The sequence below is a fragment of the Chlorocebus sabaeus genome, chromosome 23, assembly GCF_047675955.1.
Source record: "Chlorocebus sabaeus isolate Y175 chromosome 23, mChlSab1.0.hap1, whole genome shotgun sequence".
NCBI lineage: Eukaryota > Metazoa > Chordata > Mammalia > Primates > Cercopithecidae > Chlorocebus > Chlorocebus sabaeus.
The window spans coordinates 46,889,007-46,902,668 of record NC_132926.1 but is presented as its reverse complement, the minus strand read 5'-3'; the positions used below and the strand labels follow the sequence as shown (position 1 = coordinate 46,902,668).

Sequence of the window (13,662 nt, the reverse complement as noted above, 5' to 3'; positions counted from 1 at the left end):
TCCGGCTTCCCTTCCCAGACTGTGGTAAACATTGTTCTACTCTCTTCTCTGTGAGATCAACTCTTTCGGATTCTGCATATGGGAGACAGCATGTAGTATTTTGCCTTTTCGTGTCTGGTTTATTTCACTTAACATTGAGTCTTCCAGGTTCATCCATGTTGTCACAGATGATAGGATTTCAGTCTTTTGAATGTCCGGCTCATATTCCACTGTGTGTATATACCACATTTTCTATATCCTTTTATTTATTGTTGGATACTTAGGTTGATTCTGTACGTTGGTTACTGAGAATAGTGCTGCAATCAACGTGTGAGTGCAGATACCTCTTTGACATACTGATTTCTTTTCCTTCAGATATGTACCCAGCAGTGGGATTGCTGGGTCATATGGTAGTTCTGTTTTTTATTTTTGAGGAACTTTCATACTGTTGTCCATAGTGACTGTACTAATTTATATTTTGACCAACAGTGTGTTAGGGTTCCCTTTCCTCTATCTCTTTGCTGACACTTGTTGTCTTTTGTCTTTTTGATAGTAGCCATTCTAATTTGAGTGAGGTGGTATCTCATCATTGCTTTGATTTGACAAATTAATGATTCTCTGATGATTAATGATGTTGAGCGTTTTGTCACATACCTGTTACCTATTTTGTATGTCTTTTGAGAAATGTCTATTAACACATTTCTTTTGCCCATTTTTAAATTGGGTTATTTGTTTTGCTTTATTGAGTTGAGTTCCTTATATAGTCTGGTTATTAACCCTTGTTAGATGTATAGTTTGCAAATATTTTCTTCCATTGTGTAGACTGTCTCTTTGCTGTTGTCTGTTTTTGCTATGTAGTTTTTTAGTTTGATGTAATCCCATTTGTTTATTTTTGCTTTTGTTGCATGTGCTCTTGAAGTTTTATTGAAAAAAAAAATCCTTCCCCAGTCCAACATCATGAAGGATTTCTCCTAATGTTTTCTTCCAGTAGTTTCATAGTTTTGGGTCTTACATTTAAATCTTTAATCCATTTTGGGATGATTTTTGTATATGAGGTAAGGACCTAATTTCATTCTGCATGTGGATGACCAGTTGTCCCAGCACCATTAATTGAAGAGACTGTCTTTCCCCGTTGTGTGTTCTTCGCACTTTTGTCAAAAATCATTTGGCTATAGATGCATGGATTTCTGGGCTCTTGATTGTGTTCTGTTGGTCTGTGTGTTTTTATGCCAATATTATGCTGTTTTGGTGGCAATAGCTTTGTTGTACATTTTAAAGTCAGGTAGTGTGATGATTGCAGCTCTCTGCCCACTGACCCCACCTTAGGATTGCTTTGGTTATTCAGGATCTTTTGTGGTTCAGATCCATGTTTAGCTTTCACTCTATCATCACTGACACTGAAAATCTCTTTCCTAAGGGCCGCTGATCTTCTCCTGAAGTCTCAGAACAGATGGCTGCCAAGTAGGATGTCCTTGGAGAAGGCAGTTTCTGGGCTTGCCTGGGTCTTGTCTCTCTGTTCAAGTGTCTTTTGGAGCCCTGGGCTGTGTCCTGGCACTCCCACTTACTACCTATGAAGGGCAGTTGTTTTACCTTTCTGAACTTCAGTTTACACTTCTGTAAAATGGGACTTTACCTTGCTGAGTGAGGATTATTAGCACAGAGCATGTGAAATGCATGACATCCAGCCTGGCAACTGGTGGTGCAGTGAACATTGGGGCTCAGTTGCACGTAGACACCTGAGAGTTCTTTGGGATCCTCCTTGTCTTTCCGTTGGAAGCTGTTGGCCCAGGAGAAAGGGCAGAGCAGCAGCTGCAGCAGCTGTGAGGGGGGCACACACATGGGCGAGAGGATGCACCTTCTGCTCAAGCATACTCCTGGGCTCTTTCAGGAAGGGTCTTTGGATGCCCGGTGACCATGGAGAAGGGGGAAAAGAGGGAGGCAGAGGCTTTACAAAGCTGTGTTCAGCACCAGCCCGGCAGAGACAATGATCAACATCCCTGCCTCTCCATGCAGGGCTGCCTGAGGGTTCAAGGAAGCAGGCTTGGGGCACTCCAAGCCTCAAGGGCTGGTTCTGGAGCCTTTTCTGGCAGAGCTGACCAGGTTCTCTACCTTAAAGGCAGGTTGGCTGGAATAACGAAGATCTCCATAGTTGCTTTCTGGGCAGAGAGTGTTTACACAATCCAAAATTTGTAATCTCTTCTGGGAGACATGATTGCCCTTAGGGACTTCTAGTAGACCAAAAGAAAAAAAAGAAAAAAGCAAAAAGAAAAAGAAAAAGAAATCCCCATGGATCCTATTTGGATGGATACTTTCAAGGAAAATGGCTGGTCTAGCAAGGCAGCCCCTTGAGAAACTAATTGTGCATCAAGGTGGTACCAGGCAGGCATTTTCCTGGTTGGGGGAGGGGGCCTCTCCCCTTGATCTCAGCAGGAACCATGTCTGAATCCTTTGGATTTTTGCAGCTCTGGCCTTCTCTTTCTAGCGTACTTCTCTTCCTAGTGGTGCCAAATTTTATGAAACTAAAGCACCCAAACTGAGCATATCATTTGTACCCAGAGAAAATTCACAGTTCGTTTTGTGCTTTCCAGTGAAGCTGCACCTAGCAACCAAGCAGAAAGGGTCCCTTCCCTTTGCCCTGGGGCCCAGTCACAGGGCGAGGACGGTGGTCAGACCAAGAGCTGACAGTCTGGGCCCTTGTCCTAAGCTGGCCTCTCTGACTGGCCTGGATTTGTTAAGCACAGGCAGCTCCTTACCGCCCCCGATGGTCACCAGGTGATAAGTGATTGCCCAGCCCTTCCTCCTTTGAGCTGAGCGTTGTGTCTCTTCTTCCTGGGAGCAGTTTCACACTGTCAGTTCCTGGGGATTAGGTGCGTGTTTAGGCTGGATGAACTCATGAATGAAAATATTTTGCTTTGTTCTTTCAGCAGTGGAGACCTGCACAGTGGGCCCCACTTTTCTCTCTCCTGTCTCCCCCAGCACCACCTACTCAGGTCCACCCTAATGACATCAGCGAAGGCCTCTACAGCAGCCCCCAAGCTGCCTCTGGATAGTCGGACAAGGCCTCTGTGCTGTGATGGAACCAGGTGACCCGCAGCCTCCGGGCCAGGTGAGCGCTTTCTTGATATTTTCTTCCTGGTTCATGCTATATTCTTCAGCGCACAATGGCAGAGGGGCAGCTCCAGCCTCTTCTGTGTTATGAGCAAGGGAGGGATTGGGGAGAGGAATTGGCCCTGTGTTTATGTGCTTCACCCAGCTTTGATTCCAGTGCCATGGACTTCCTGAAGGTCCTGGGGGTGTGGGTCATGAGGCCAGGGAAGTATGTTGGAAGTATGGGCTCATGGAAGAGGCCAGAGGATCAGAGTTCAAATCTTAGCTCTGCCTCCTTTTAGTTGTGTGAACTTGGGAAAATCATGCCCAATTTACAGATGAGGACCCTGGAGTCCCACATCTTCCTTGCCAAACTGCTCTGAGGCCTGTTAGTGTGTCTGGTGCCAAACATTGTGCCTGGCATGGAGTTGGCATTATGTCACACTGTCCTTTTCCTGCCTTGTTTATGAGCTTGGCTGGACCAGCAGCCTGGGCCAACACCCACCCTGTGCTCCATCCCCATACACTGAGAATGAGGAAGACCCAAAGGGGTGCTTATGGGGCCTCAGTGTGATGGATGAAGTCATCAGCTCCTAAGAGAATTAGCACTACAATTGATAGGTCGATGACGTTGCTGGCTGGCTAGTTCACAGCCATGGCTAGTTCCTACCATCACGTGGCTCTGGTGCTCACTGGGAGCTTGAGGTTGGTGGCTGCTCTCCAGAGGGCAGCTGTCTTACTACCACCTCCTGCAGGGAATTGCTGGGTACTGCCTGTAGAGGACATAGGCTGGTGGTACTAGGAATCTGTTCTGGAGTGCAATGGATTATATTGCTTAGTTGTAATAGGTTCAGTTGAGGATTAAAACAAGCCTTGGGCTGATGGCTGGTGACTTGGCTTGGCTGGGTGGGTGAGTGGAAGTGTACGCATACCCATAGGTATATGTCTCAGTGCCAACTCCTGTGTATGTATGTTGCTAGGTTGGGGCGGGGGGTGGGGCTGGGATTATCATTAGGGTTTTCCCATCTTGACATCTAACCAGTGGCTTTATCAATGGACAATTGTTTTAAAAGTGTTATTCTGCACAAGTACTATATATTAATATTAGAAAAACTGGAAAAAGTAGAGGTAACCACTGTCAACATTTTGAAGTTTTTTCCCCTATAAATACGTGTGTTACTTTTTTCTTACAAAATAGTATGATCCAGTTTTTTAAACTTGTTCTCTTTGCTTAATAATATATCATGGTGGCCTTTTACCTTGACACCATCATTTGTGATGGTTGCGTGGTAGGAATGATGGCCCGTGGTATGAATGTACTATAGTTTTCAAAACCACACTCCTATATTTGGATATACAGGTTATTTCTGGGTGTTAGCCTTCACAACTACATTGTGACTAACATCGTTGTTCTAGCATTTTGGTGTACTTTTTTCTAAGAGAAAAGTTTGGAAGTTGAATTTTGGGGTTATGTGTCTTTTTTTTTTTTTTTTTTTTTTTTTTTTTGAGTTGGGGTCTTACTCTATCACCCAGGCTGGAGTACAGTGGTGCGATCTTGGCTAACTGCAATCTGCCTCCTGGGTTCAAACAATTCTCCTGCCTCAGCCTCCCGAGTAGCTGGGATTACGGGCACGCACTACCATGCTCAGCTAATTTTTTGGTATTTTTAGTAGAGACGGGGTTTCACCATATTGTCCACGCTGGTCTCAAACTCCTGACCTTGTGATCACCCCACCTCGGCCTCCCGAAGTGCTGGGATTACAGGCGTGAGCCACCATGACCGGCCTGGGTGTCTGTGTTTTTAAAGCTTCTGATACTTTTAGCTAAATTGCCTTCCAAAAAGTTAGTACTGAGCTAAGTCAAAGGAAAACAATTCCTTTCCCCTTCTGCCTATGTTCCCTAGGCCTGCCTTAAGTTTCTAAAGGAACAGGGGAGGGGACCAATGTGTCAAAAAGCCCCTCAGGTCCCTGCAAGATCTCTGAGATGCTGAATCCATATTACACATGAGGGATTGAGGCCCAGAGAGGTACAGGACCAAGTGTATCTGCCTGAGGAGGGTCTGGGAGCCATGGCCTGGCTGAGCCGAAGGCATCACAGGGTGTGATGGAGCCAGCTGCCTGCCCTGGGCCCAGTGACGTGGAAGGCAAAGGAAAGGCCTTGGGCTGGTGGTGAGAAGAGCCAGGCAGCAGGGTGGGAGAGCTCTGGACCTTCAGTCCCTGCTGGGCTTCTTCCTTAGGGATAGGGAGCCAGGGCTGTCTGGGTAGGGTACGTGCTAGGGCGGGGAAGTCCATTTAGGGGTTCTAGTGAGTTCCGGCCTCTCAACCCAGCCCTTCTCCAGCTCCATCCTTCCCCTGTCCTGCCTACCAGGCTCTGGAGTGCATCATGGAGGCAGGGATGGGCTGGCATACATTGGGTTCTCCTTAGAGGCTTGAGCGAGTGCCAAGCCCAGGGGATGGTGGGGCTGGTGCCCAGAGGGACAACAGTCTAGTTGGGTGATGGGATGGAGCCCTTCAGTCCAGAGGTTAGGGAAGGGTGTCTGAGAAAGTGTGGGCTGTGGGAATCCTTCTTTCGGGTGGTCCTTATCAAGCACTAACCATGGGCCAGAGCCTGGCCTAGGAGCTGGGGATACACAGCCTAGGTGAAGAGGACACACCAGTCTCTGCCCTTAGGTGGTCACAGTCCCTTGGGGATGACTGACTGGGACAGGCAGTGGTGACTGATGACTGCACTGAGGCTCTGGGCATGCGGAGGAGGGCAGCTTGGGGAAGGCTTCCAGGAGGAAGGTACATCCGACTTGAGACCTGAAGAAGCAGGGAATGGGGGGTGTCGGGGGAAAGGCATGTGGTCGCGGCAGAGGGGAGAGCATAGGGAAAGGCCTGGATGTCATCAGCAGGCTGACGAGTGGCCTCTAGCAGGCCTGGTTCACTTTCCAGGGAAGGCCGGCTCTGTGAGGGTGCACAGGAGGTGGACTGCCCAGGAGGGAGCCCCCCAGGGCACCAGGCAGGGCAGCGTTGAGGAAGTCGCAGTGTTGGCCCACCCATGGGTGCTGCTGGTGGCATCATGGAGCTTCTCTCCACAGGCCAGGCATGGCAGGTAGGGCAGGGTCCATGGGAAGTGGTGAGTGGTGGTTGGGGGAGCCTCACCACCCAGAAGGCTGGGAAGACCATTTCTCTTGGTTCAGAAGCTCCATGTTCTGCACCTCCATCCTCCAGTAGGGTCTGAGAGCCTCAGGTGAGAGAGAGCCCAAGGCATCCTTGCTATCTGGGGAGACTTCATCTTGGGGAAGGAAGGTAGGTCCCTGCCCGGTGCTGCTTCTGTCACCGCGACCAGCCTGCTTCTCTCACCATCACCAGCTTCCTCCCCTGTACCTCTGGAAGGATGTCCCAACTTCTCACCCAGGCACGCAGGCCGTGTGGAGTTGGCCTCATGGCCCACATCTCAGCCTGCACACCCACTACATCCACGTGTCCCACCATCTGCTCTCCTCCCCAGGAGACACTGGTGCTCCCACGCCTCCACACCTGTGCTTATCTTATTTCCTCTACCCAGGTCCCTGTCTCTTTTATTTAAGTCCTGCTTATCCTCCCAGGTGGCCATAGATCACCACCTCTGAGAAGCCTCCCTAGCTTTCCTAGCTCTCAGGCCGAGTGCAACTCTCATGGCTCAGGGCACCACCCTTGGTCCTGGTGGTTGTCACTACCCCATACCCTCCCTTGTGTTGGTGCTGGTTCTGCCGGCATAGGACTGCTGGATGAGGGGCTTCTCCAGCCGGTCCATCCTTCCTGTGTGTGTCCCCATGAGGCTGGCACCCTGGCACTCTGTAGGGGTTCAGGACCCCATTTGCTGAGGTGAGGCCGCATTTCCTCAAGAAGTGGCAGGAGTCACCCAGTGGGCACCTCTTCACCCCCATGTTCTAGAGTAAAGCAATGATGCCACACAGTGATACCATTTTCTGAGCATGACATGGTTAGCAGCACAGGCTCAGAAGACAGCAGATCTGGAGGGAGTCCTGGCTCTGGCTCTGACTGGCTGTGTAACCTCAGGCAAGTCATTTAGCCTTTCTGAACCTCGGTTTTCTCATCTGTTTGAATGGAGACAAAAATCTGCCTTACAGGAATGTTGAGAGCATGGACAAAGACAAGGGTGTGTCATCCTCCTAGCCTCAGGGCCCCACATGCCCCAGTCTCTGCACAGTCAGGCAGCCAGAAGTAATTAGAAGATTTTATTGTTTTCTGAAAGAAGGTCGAAAGTTGGGCGTCCCTGTCCTGTGCCCCAGCAGCACTCTTCAACCCTGGCCAGTGCAGGTGTTGGCCACCCACGGCCTTAGGGTCTCTCCCCACATCCAGCTTTTCCTTTTCTCTTCTCATGCCACCTGCCCAGCACTTGATTATATGGGTGGACCCTGCCTCTCAACTCAGCCCTTCTCCAGCTCCATCCTCCCCTGTCCTGCCTACCAGGCTCTTGAGTGCATCACAGAGGCAGGGATGGGCCAGCATCAAGTTCTCATTAGAGTAGGTGCGGGGAGGGAAGGATACTTGCACATGGGTGGATGAGTTCAGTCTTAGATGTGCAAGGCCCCAGACCATCACGAATGCTTGCTGGGAATTCAGTAAGCGTTTATGGGCTACCTACTGTACGTCAGGCACCATGCGAGGTTTCAATTCCCAAGAAACTCTGTGAGGCAGGTGGTGGTAGCTTCATTTTACAAATACGAAAATTAAAGCTCAGAGCACACACATTGACTGAGGTTGCACAACTGCTACGAACATTTGTCACCCCCCATACATGGTTACTGTCAGCTAGGTGCTGGGCTGTGTTGGAGAGCTCTTCGGGGAGAGAGAGCCCTTTGGAGACCCGAGTCTGTCCCTGGGTCCGGCAGGAAGACGATTTGGATGATGAGAGAACAGACTGGAGGCAGGTGACAGGCAGATCCTAAATGTACAGCATTAAATATTTACATTACGTAAAGTTGAGGGTTAAGTGCTTCAGAGGCAGGCAAAGGGAGAGTGGAGGGAACTGCTGCTGGGCTTACCTGAACAGCTTATAGAGGAGGCTGCAGGAGAAGGGACATCTCTGGGGGCTCAGAGGAGCCAGCAGGGGACTGGGGTGGATGCCGGAGTCAGGCTGGTCTCCTGTGAGATGTGTGCAAGTGTGTGGTGGCCCAGGAATGTGGGAGCCACATACTTTTGTATAATTAGCTCAGCTCCTCTGCAGTGGTGGCAATTAGCTGTAGGCGGGAGACAGGACTTCCTGTGGCCAAGGCCACTGCTGCACCTGGGGCCGCTTACCTGGGCTCCTGCTGTCCAGCCTTGGGCCCTGCATGTTTCCGGCAGGGGCAGCCAAGAAGCAGGTGGGGCTGTTGGGACTGCAGGGTCACAGCTTCCACCTCGCAGCAGGAGGAGGGAATTGTCCCAACCCATCCTGCCGCTCAGCCCTGTTTATATTTTCTCTGGGGCCCTGCTTTTGAGAGGGGCTGTTGCTCCCTCTCCTCACCTGTTGGGGGCTGTTTCTGAGCCTTTCTCACTCTTTCTGGCTATGGATAGGACTGGCAGCATCCTAGAGGGGATTAGTTCCGCTGGTGGTCAGTAGATGCCTCATGCACCTCTTCCCATGGACACTCAGTGGCAGGAATATTCTGAGCAGTTGGCTTTTGAGGACCCCCACCTATCCTGCCATAATGAAAAATGTCAGAAATGAGATAATTAATGCTGCCACTTTGTTTCTCTTTAGTGTCCAGGGAATATTACTTTATTCATCTAATGTTATCAGCAATAATAACAATCACTGTCTGTGTTTTCTTTTCTTTTTAACTGGCCCTGCCTGTTTCTCTTCTAAAATTGTGAGATAGTAGATGTGAAAACTTGGATGCAGGAGTGTAATTATTCCCACTTTGTAGGCAGGAAAAACCACAGGTAGGAGAAGTGAGATGCTTGCTGAGGGTCACCTGGGGAAGGTGACCATGGCCTAGCGCCACTGATGTGCTCAGGCTTTCGCAGCTTAGCTGGGGTGAAGCTGAGGCTGGGAACTGGGCTCCTTCCTCCACACCAAGGTGAGTGAGACCAAGTTGCTGGTGGCTAAGTCACAAGGAGGGATGTCAGTATGGCACCTGCTGTGGTCAGCAGAGGGGCAGCTCAGCCCTGTGGTTGGCTGGGACTCAGTGGCACTAGGCTTGGGGCACATCCTGGGAATGAGCTGGCTGCCCGCTCTCTTAGCCACTGTCAAGCAGGCTGAGTCTCTGGTTCCTCCATCCTCTACTGTGCACTCCAGAGCTGGAAAATGTTCTAAAAATTCTTGAAGCAATGGATTTTTCCAACCAGGTACAACCTGCCCCCGAGAAACCCAAGACCCGGGACAAGTGAGTGTGCTGAACACTTGCTGTGAACAGCAGGCATGAGGCCTAAAACCCCCCAGGTTTCACAGGTACAGGAGGATTCAATGAGATACTGTGTGATCAATATGAAGTGTTTGGTATGTGCCTGGCTCAGAGTGAGTGTTCACTTGGTGTTAGCAGGCATTATTATTACATTAGACATGATTATTAACCTATTTATGCCTGAGGTTGCAATTTTTTGAGTTTTTGCAATCAGACCTTGGTGGTGACCTTGAGCAGTAGCATATAAATAACTCCCACATGCTCAACGTTCCAATAATGGAACACTAGACATAAATGGACTAAAGAAAAAGACAGTGTTCTGTGAGGTAACAGGGGCCTGGCCCAGGAAGAGAGTGCTCCACGAATAGTAGCTATCATTAGCTATTGGCGCTTTGTCTCCTGCATCCCCTGATGGGTCTAAGCCCCACCTTCCCAAGGACCGAAACTCCAGTTGATTCTCATTACTCACACTAATTATGTTCTATAAAGTCCCCGCCAACACCGAATTAGCAAATACTAAACCACTACTCCTAGGGACAATACAAAGTTAGGTTCCTGTGAGATTCTGGTCACATTCTTGTCAACTGATCAATACATAACCTTGTTTTATGTGTGTTGCTGTTTAAAGCACCTATTTAATATATGTTGATGATTCAGAAACATCGACTTCATGGCCAGTAGCATTGTAACTCATGTCTGCAATGGAGCTTATCATCTAACACAGCTTGTCCAACCTTCGGCCCGCAGGCTGCATGAGGCCCAGGATGGCTTTGAATGTGGCCCAACACATAATTCATAAACTTTTTAAAAACATTATGAGATTTGTTGATGATTTTTTTTTAGCTCATTAGCTATTGTTAGTGTTAGTGCACTTTACGTGTGGCCCAAGACAATTCTTCTTCCAATGTGGCCCAGGGAAGCCAAAAGATTGGATGCCCCTGATCTAACACAAGTATTTTCTCTCTAAAGTACATCATGGCCTTCTTGCTCTGGGGAACACTTCACAGAAGTACTCTTGGGGGCTATTTTAAACAGCAAAACCACCAACAAAAAGCACCATAATATAAGGAAAAACACACACACACACACACACACAACCCTACACACGGCAAAAGGATACTTGTTGGCTGGGGGTGGTAGCTCATGCCTGTAATCCCAGCACTTTGGGAGGCCAAGGCAGGAGGATCATTTGAGATCAGGAGTTCGAGATCAGCCTGACCAAACATGGTGAAACACCATCTCTACTAAAAATAGTAAAAATTAGCTGGCCCTGGTGGTGAACACCTGTAATCTCAGCTTCTCAGGAGGCTGAGGCAAGAGAATCCCTTGAACCTGGGAGGTGGGGGGTTATAGTGAGCTGAGATCATGCCACTGCACTTCAGCCTGGACAACAAGAGCAAACTGTCTTTTAAAAAAAAAAAAAAAAAAAAAAAAAGGACACTTGTTTACAGTATGAGCTGAGACAAGAAGGCAGAGGGTTTAACCTCAGCTGGACACTTGCACATTGGGTGACTCACGTGTGTCACTACTCTATGCATGTCTGCAGATGACCATAAAAGCAATTGTAAGTGTCAATTTTGGAGGTTTACAAATAGAATTTAGTGAGCATGGCCTAGCCAAGATGTTTGGAGGTTGTTCAAGGCTAGGGGACAGTGGACAGAGGACAGAGCCATTGAGCCATAGGAAACATGGAGAGCAAGGAAGCCTCCACGTGGTCCCACAGCCAGCTGCTGGCCCAGCCCTGAGCAGAGGGAGGCTGGGGACTCTGAGGCCCTAGGCTAGACTGGGGCTGAGCCTGAATGGCTTTGTCCATAGTTACCCTGATGGATTTTCCACACGGAGCACTTCAGCTGTTTATGGCGGTGTGTTTATGTGGGTGAGTTGGGGGATATTTTTATTTTGGGTACGTATTTTAAACATATACATGAGAAGGAATATATCATTGCAGGATTTTCATTTTGTGTGCCCTTCTGTATTCTGCCTCCATTGGTTTTGCAGGGCACTGGCAGAAATGGGAACGTCATTTGAATTGGTTGTATGTCCAGTTAGGAGCCTGAGCATTCATGCAGAGGAAGGGGATGAACATGAATTCCCCAGCAGAGAATCCCCCCAGGCCTAGCTCAAGGGGGAAGGTGAGGAAGGGTGGGAGTAGGGCTGGGGCAGAGCAGGGCAGGACACCCCCAGTCTTCTAGGGCTCTTGGCAGACTTACCTGCCCCCCATGAATCTTCTAGAGGCTGACTTTGAGACCTTGGAGGGTCCCTGGTCCCCACCAGTCACCTCAGCTTCCAGGTGGTGAGGCCTCCCAGTCACCATACAGCAGAGCTGGTGCTGGGGCCCAGGCCTCTGGGCTGTGGACCTGTGTGCTTTTCACATCAGCACCATGCCACGGCTGTTCCCTCTCACAGTGGCACTTCCTTCTTTTGTTAGAGATTGCTATCGGCCTCATGGAGAGGTTAGGAACTTGGGCTTTGGAGTCAGACTGCGCATGTCGGAATTTGGCTTAGTTACTCACTGGATGTTCGACCCAGGACAAGTAACTTCTCTGTGTCTGTTTGCTCATTTTAAAATAAGAAGGCGGGGCGGGGTGCGGTGGCTCACAACTGTAATCCCAGCACTTTGGGAGGCTGAGGCGGGTGGATCACCTGAGGTCAGGAGTTTGAGACCAGACTGGCCAACATAGTGAAACCCCATCTCTACAAAAATACAAAAATTACTGGGCATGATGGTGGGTGCCTGTAATCCCAGCTACTCTGGAGGCTGAGGCGGGAAAATTGCTTGAACCGGGTAGGCGGAGGTTGCAGTGAGCCAAGATCACGCCATTGCACTCCAGTCTGGATGACAGAGCAAGACTCTGTCTCAAAAAAAAGAATACCTATTACTCAGGGTTGCATTGAGGATTTAACCAGTTAATAGTTTAAAACCATTTAGAACAGTCCTGGCACAAAATAAGAGCTATATGAGTGCTTGTAAAGTAGACAAAACATATGAAGTTGCCATGTGATCTGGGGTAATTGCCCTTAGCCTCAGTTTAGTCATCTAAAAAATGGGATGGATATTGATACCTACTACAAAGGGTGGCTATGACTCAGTATGATGAAGAATGAGCTTACGATGCTTAGCACAAGGTAAGCTTTACAAAACTGTCAATGATTTGTATCATTGATATTATTAATTGGCAGCTGTCTCCTGGTTCAGTTGGCAGTGTCTTGCCTTGAGTTCAGATATGGGGAGAGAGAAAATGCAAAGCACGAGCCAGGAGTTAGGCAGGTGAGCGGAGACTGCCGAGTTTGCATTCACAGGAGGCCAGAGGTGGCTTTTGGGCTTCCCCCTGGCAAGGACCGTGTCCCTAGCCAGGTGGTGGTCCCAGGAATGAGTGGGGACCAGTTCTATGTCCTCCAGCCACATCCTAGAGGGAGCCTACCTTCCCTCCCCCAACAGGAGCCTGAGAAGCTGGTCAACAGTGCTTCCTTGGCAGAGTCTCCTGCCCAGGCATCTGGGCAGACGTGTGGCCACAGGCTCTGCCAAGCAGGGGGAATGCCATTTGGAAGAAGTGGGTACGTGCAAAAAATTCCCTTCTGAAGTTCCTCTGGAAGTCTTAGGATATGCTTCACAGGAAGCGTCAGCACAATTTTCTAATCAAGTTGAAGTCCGTGGCCCGTAGTTAGAAACAATAAATGAAATGCAATTTGAGCCCACACTTTGCCTGAGTTTCCATTTCTGGAAGTGGGTGTGGGTGAGAAGCTGGCCTTTCTGAGGGAAGAACTTGATCCTTGACCCTGACCATTTAGCCCCCAGCCTCACCATCAGCTTACAGAGGTGGGACCCTAGGACTGTATTTTAGGTAATCATTGCAAATCCTGATTTTGATCTGGCAGGTCAAAGTCCACACTTCTCTGTAAATCAATGCACACCATTAAGCCCACTCTTTGTTTTTTCTCCTTCCAGAGCCTTCTACCTACCATGCTTAGAGTTTAGTCTTGGAGATCATTGTTTAATCAATATTAAACCATTCACATAGTTTAAGTGTTTACTTATGTGCTTTGAATCATTGCTTGCAGTAAGAACAAGTGATGCCCCTAATCTGCCTTCACTACACTCTCCAATACCCTAATTATGTAATTTAGAAAAGAACATTTCCTGACAGCAGTTTCTCAGTGTGCAGCAACAAATGCCGACTGGGGACGGGACCAAACAACCCTGTAATAGCTAGCACATGGAGCCT

At 48.9% G+C, this 13,662-nt stretch overlaps 1 long non-coding RNA gene across 11 annotated transcripts in view; it reads left to right on the top strand.

Moving 5' to 3' along the window:
* LOC103244569 (uncharacterized) overlaps positions 1-13,662 on the top strand; it is a 316,604-nt gene that overhangs the window by 128,569 nt on the left and 174,373 nt on the right. For all 11 annotated transcript variants that reach the window (XR_012090848.1, XR_012090853.1, XR_012090851.1 and 8 more), the window contains one exon: positions 2,956-3,085. This is a non-coding gene — a long non-coding RNA (uncharacterized lncRNA). The remainder of the gene's footprint in view (positions 1-2,955; positions 3,086-13,662) is intronic.